This window comes from Schistocerca gregaria, unplaced genomic scaffold (assembly GCF_023897955.1).
Source record: "Schistocerca gregaria isolate iqSchGreg1 unplaced genomic scaffold, iqSchGreg1.2 ptg000178l, whole genome shotgun sequence".
In the NCBI taxonomy this organism is placed as follows: Eukaryota; Metazoa; Arthropoda; class Insecta; order Orthoptera; family Acrididae; genus Schistocerca; species Schistocerca gregaria.
In genome coordinates, this window is record NW_026061728.1 from 13,360,244 (window position 1) to 13,366,847 (window position 6,604).

A 6,604-nucleotide genomic window follows, 5' to 3' on the forward strand; every position below is an offset into this window, starting at 1 on the left:
TGCACCGGTATTGAATACAACAATCACCATGCGCACTTTCCTCCATGTGAGTAATGTCTCAAACAGTCTACGCTTTGATCGTTCCCTGGAAGACCAGTAGTAGTTTCCGATGCATATCTGCTCTCATTGTGTTATCTGTGGACTATCAGAGTGTTGATGAAACACAGAAAATGCATCGGGATTGAATACAACAGTCACCATGCGCACTTTCCTCCACGGGAGTATTGTCACAAACAATCTACGCTTTGATCGTTCCCTATAAGACCAGTAGTAGTTTCCGATGCACCTCTGGAGGGATTCTGTAATCTATGGACTATTAGAGTGTTGATGAAACACAGAAATTGCATCGGGATTGAAAACAACAGTCACCATGCGCACATTCCTTCATAAAAGTAATGTCTCAGACAGTCTACGCTTTGATCGTTCCCTGGAAGACCAGTAGTAGTTTCCGATGCACATCTCGTGGCATTCTGTAATCTGTGGACTATCAGAGTGTTGATGAAACACAGAGAATGCATCGGGATTGAATACAACAGTCACCATGCGCACTTTCCTCCACGGGAGTATTGTCACAAACAATCTACGCTTTGATCGTTCCCTGGAAGACCAGTAGTAGTTTCCGATGCAAATTTGGAGGCATTCTGTAATCTGTGGAGTATCAGAGTGTTGATGAAACACAGAAATTGCATCGGGATTGAATACAACAGTCACCATGCGCACTTTCCTCCATGGGAGTAATATCACAAACAGTCTACGCTTTGATCGTTCCCGGGAAGACCAGTAGTAGTTTCCGATGCACATCTCGTGGCATTCTGTAATCTGTGGACTATCGGAGTGTTGATGAAACACAGAAAATGCATCGGGATTGAATACAACAGTCACCATGCGCACTTTCCTCCATGGGGGTAATGTCTCAAAGAGTTTACGCTTTGATTGTTCCCTGGAAGACCAGTAGTAGTTTCCGATGCACATCTGGAGGCATTCTGTAATCTGTGGACTATTAGAGTGTTGATGAAACACAGAAATTGCATCGGGATTGAAAACAATAGTGACCATGCGCACATTCCTTCATAAAAGTAATGTCTCAAACAGTCTACGCTTTGAACGTTCCCTGGAAGACCAGTAGTAGTTTCCGATGCACATCTCGTGGCATTCTTTAATCTGTGGACTATCAGAGTGTTGATGAAACACAGAGAATGCATCGGGATTGAATACTATAGTCACCATGCGCACTTTCCTCCATGGGAGTAATGTCTCAAAGTGTTTACACTTTGATCGTTCCCTGGAAGACCAGTAGTAGTTTCCGATGCACATTTGGAGGCATTCTGTAATCTGTGGACTATCAGAGTGTTGATGAAACACAGAAATTGCATCGGGATTGAATACAACTGTCACCATGCGCAGTTTCCTCCATGGGAGTAATGTCTCAAACAGTCTACGCTTTGATCGTTCAGCAAAAGACCAATAGTAGTTTCAACTGCACATCTGGAGGTATTCTGTAATCTGTGGAGTATCAGAGTGTTGATGAAACACAGAAATTGCATCGGGATTGAATACAACAGTCACCATGCGCACTTTCCGCCATGGGAGTAATGTCTCAAACAGTCTACGCTTTGATCGTTCCCTGGAAGACCAGTAGTAGTTTCCGATGCACTTCTGGTGGCATTCTCTAATGTGTAGACTATCAGAGTACTGATGAAACACAGTAATTGCATCGGGATTGAATAAAACAGTCACCATGCTCACTTTCCCCCATGGGAGTAATGTCTCAAAGATTTTAAGCTTTGATTGTTCCCTGGAAGACCAGTAGTAGTTTCCGATGCACATCTGGAGGCATTCTGTAATCTGTGGACTATTAAAGTGTTGATGAAACACAGAAATTGCATCGGGATTGGATACAACAGTCACCATGCGCACTTTCCTCCATGGGAGTAATGTCTCAAACTGTCTACTCTTTGATCGTTCCCTGGAAGACCAGTAGTAGTTTCCGATGCACATTTGGAGGCATTCTGTAATCTGTGGAGTATCAGAGTGTTGATGAAACACAGAAATTGCATCGGGATTGAATACAACAGTCACCATGCGCACTTTAATTCATGGGAGTAAGGTCCCAAACAGTCTACGCTTTGATCGTTCCCTGGAGGACCAGTAGTAGTTTCCGATTAACATCTGGAGGCATTTTGTAATTTGTGGACTATCAGAGTGTTGATGAAACACAGAAATTGGATCGGGATTAGATACAACATTCTCCATGCGCAGTTTCCTCCATGGGAGTAATGTCTCAAACAATCTACGCTTTGATCGTTCCCTGGATGACCAGTAGTAGTTTCCGATTAACATCTGGAGGCATTCTGTAATCTGTGGACTATCAGAGTGTTGATGAAACACAGAAATTGCATCCGGATTGAATACAACAGTCACCATGCGTACATTCCTCCATAAAAGTAATGTCTCAAACAGTCTACGCTTTGATGGTTTCCTGGAAGACCAGTAGTAGTTTCTGATTCACATGTGGAGATATTCTGTAATCTGTGGACTATCAGAGTGTTGATGAAACACAGAAATTGCATCGGGATTCAATACAACAGTCACCATGCGCTGTTTCTTACATAAAAGTAATGTCTCAAACGGTCTACGCTTTCATCGTTCAGTGGAAGGCCAGTAGTAGTTTCCGATGCACATCTCGTGGCATTCTGTAATCTGTGGTCTATCAGAGTGTTGATGAAACACTGTAAATGCATCGGGATTGAATACAACTGTCACCATGCGCCCATTCCTCCATGGGAGTAATGTGACGAACAGCCTACGCTTTGATCATTAACTGGAAGACCAGTAGTAGTTTCCGATTAACATCTGGAGGCATTCTGTAGTCTGTGGACTATCAGAGTGTTGATGAAACACAGAAATTGCATCGGGATTGAATACAACATTCTCCATGCGCAGTACCCTCCATAGGAGTAATGTCTCAAACAGTCTACGCTTTGATCGTTCAGTGGAAGGCCAGTAGTAGTTTCAACTGCACATCTGGAGGCATTCTGTAATCTGTTGAGTATCAGAGTGTTGATGAAACACAGAAATTGCATCGGGATTGAATACAACAGTCACCATGCGCACTTTCCTCCATGGGAGTAATGTCTCAAAGAGTCTACGCTTTGATCGTTCCCTGGAAGAGCAGTAGTAGTTTCCGATGCACATGTGGAGGCATTCTGTAATCTGTGGACTATCAGAGTGTTGATGAAACACAGATATTGCATCGGGATTGAATACAGCAGTCACCATGCGCACTTTCCTCCATGGGAGTAATGTCTCAAACAGTCTACAATTTGATCGTTCCCTGAAAGACCAGTAGATGTTTCCGATGCACATCTGGAAACATTCTGTAATCTGTGGAGTATTAGAGAATTTATGATACACAGAAATTGTATCGGGATTGAATAAAACAGTCATCATCCGCGCTTTCCTCCATGGGAGTAATGTCTGAAACAGTCTACAATTTGATCGTTCCCTGGAAGAGCAGTAGAAGTTTCCGATCCACAACTGGAGGCATTAAGTAATCTGTGGAGTATTAGAGAGTTGATGAAACACAGAAATTGTATCGGCATTGAATAAAACAGTCACCATCCGCACTTTCCTCCATGGGAGTAATGTCTGAAACAGTCTACGCTTTGATCGTTCCCGGAAAGACCAGTAGTAGTTTCCAATTAACATCTGGAGGCATTCTGTAATCTGTGGACTATCAGAGTGTTGATGAAACACAGATATTGCATCGGGATTGAATACAGCAGTCACCATGCGCACTTTCCTCCATGGGAGTAATGTCTCTAACAGTCTACGCTCTGATCGTTCCCTGGAAGACCAGTAGTAGTTTCCGATGCACTTCTGATGGAATTCTGTAATGTGTAGACTATCAGAGTACTGATGTAACACTGTAATTGCATCGGGATTGAATAAAACAGTCACCATGCTCACTTTCCCCCATGGGAGTAATGTCTCAGAGAGTTTAAGCTTTGATTGTTCCCTGGAAGACCAGTAGTAGTTTCCGATGCACATCTGGAGGCATTCTGTAATCTGTGGATTATTAGAGTGTTGATGAAACACAGAAATTGCATCGGGATTGAATACAACAGTCACCATTCGCACATTCCTCCATAAAAGTAATGTTTTAAACAGTCTACGCTTTGATCGTTCCCTGGAAGACCAGTAGTAGTTTCCGATGCACATCTGGAGGCATTCTGTAATCTGTGGACTATCAGAGTGTTGATGAAACACAGAAATTGCATCGGGATTGAATACAACAGTCACCATGCGCACTTTCCTCCACGGGAGTAATGTCTTAAACAATCTACATTTTGATCGTTCCCTGGAAGACCAGTAGTAGTTTCCGATGCACCTCTGGTGGCATTCTGTAATCTGTGGACTATCAGAGTGTTGATGAAACACAGAAATTGCATAGGGATTGGATACAACAGTCACCATGCGCACTTTCCTCCATGGGAGTAATGTCTCAAACAGTGTACGCTTTGATCGTTCCCTGGAAGACCAGTAGTAGTTTCCGATGCACATTTGGAGGCATTCTGTAATCTGTGGAGTATCAGAGTGTTGATGTAACACAGAAATTGCATCGGGATTGAATACAACAGTCACCATGCGCACTTTCCTTCATGGGAGAATTGTCTCAAACAGTCTACGCTTTGATCGTTCCCTGGAGGACCAGTAGTAGTTTCAGTTTAACATCTGGTGGCATTTTGTAATCTGTGGACTATCAGAGTGTTGATGAAACACAAAAATTGCATCGGGATTGAATACACCATTCTCCATGCGCAGTTTCCTCCATGGGAGTAATGTCTCAAACAGTCTACGCTTTGATCGTTCCCTGGAAGACCAGTAGTAGTTTCCGATTAACATCTGGAGGCATTCTGTAACCTGTGGTCTATCAGAGTGTTGATGAAACACTGTAAATGCATCGGGATTGAATACAACTGTCACCATGCGCCCTTTCCTCCATGGGAGTAATGTAACAAACAGCCTACGCTTTGATCGTTAACTGGAAGACCAGTAGTAGTTTCCGATTAACATCTGGAGGCATTCTGTAATCTGTGGACTATCAGAGTGTTGATGAAACACAGAAATTGCATCGGGATTGAATACAACATTCTCCATGCGCAGTTCCCTCCATAGGAGTAATGTCTCAAACAGTCTACGCTATGATCGTTCAGTGGAAGGCCAGTAGTAGTTTCAACTGCACATCTGGAGGCATTCTGTAATCTGTTGGGTATCAGAGTGTTGATGAAACACAGAAATTGCATCGGGATTGAATACAACAGTCACCATGCGCACTTTCCTCCATGGGAGTAATGTCTCAAAGAGTCTACGCTTTGATCGTTCCCGGGAAGACCAGTAGTAGTTTCTGATGCACTTCTCGTGGCTTTCTGTAATCTGCGGACTATCAGAGTGTTGATGAAACACAGAAAATGCATCGCGATTGAATACAACAGTCACCATGCGCACTTTCCTCCATGGGAGTAATGTCTCAAAGAGTTTACGCTTTGATCGTTCCCTGGAAGACCAGTAGTAGTTTCCGATGCACATTTGCAGGCATTCTGTAATCTGTGGAGTATCAGAGTGTTGATAAAACACAGATATTGCATGGGGATTGAATACAACAGTCACTATGCGCACATTCCTCCATGGGAGTAATGTCTCAAACAGTCTACGCTTTGATCGTTCCCTGGAAGAGCAGTAGTAGTTTCCGATGCACATCTGAGGCATTCTGTAATCTGTGGACTATCAGAGTGTTGATGAAACACAGAAATTGCATCGGGATTGAATACAACAGTCACCATGCGCACTTTCCTCCATGGGAGTAATGTCTCAAAGAGTTTACGCTTTGATTGTTCCCTGGAAGACCAGTAGTAGTTTCCGATGCACATCTGGAGGCATTCTGTAATCTGTGGACTATTAGAGTGTTGATCAAACACAGAAATTGCATCGGGATTGTATACAACAGTCACCATGCGCACATTCCTCCATAAAAGTAATGTCTCAAACAGTCTATGCTTTGATCGTTCCCTGGAAGACGAGTAGTAGTTTCGATGCACATCTGGAGGCATTCTGTAATCTGTGGACTATTAGAGTGTTGATGAAACACAGAAATTGCATCGGGATTGAATACAACAGTCACCATTCGCACATTCCTCCATAAAAGTAATGTTTTAAACAGTCTACGCTTTGATCGTTCCCTGGAAGACCAGTAGTAGTTTCCGATGCACATCTGGAGGCATTCTGTAATCTGTGGACTATCAGAGTGTTGATGAAACACAGAAATTGCATCGGGATTGAATACAACAGTCACCATGCGCACTTTCCTCCATGGGAGTAATGTCTCAAACAGTCTACGGTTTGATCGGTCCCTGGAAGAGCAGTAGTAGTTTTCGATGCACATCTGGAGGCATTCTGTAATCTGTGGACTATCAGAGTGTTGATGAAACACAGAAATTGCATAGGGATTGGATACAACAGTCACCATGCGCACTTTCCTCCATGGGAGTAATGTCTCAAACAGTGTACGCTTTGATCGTTCCCGGGAAGACCAGTAGTAGTTTCC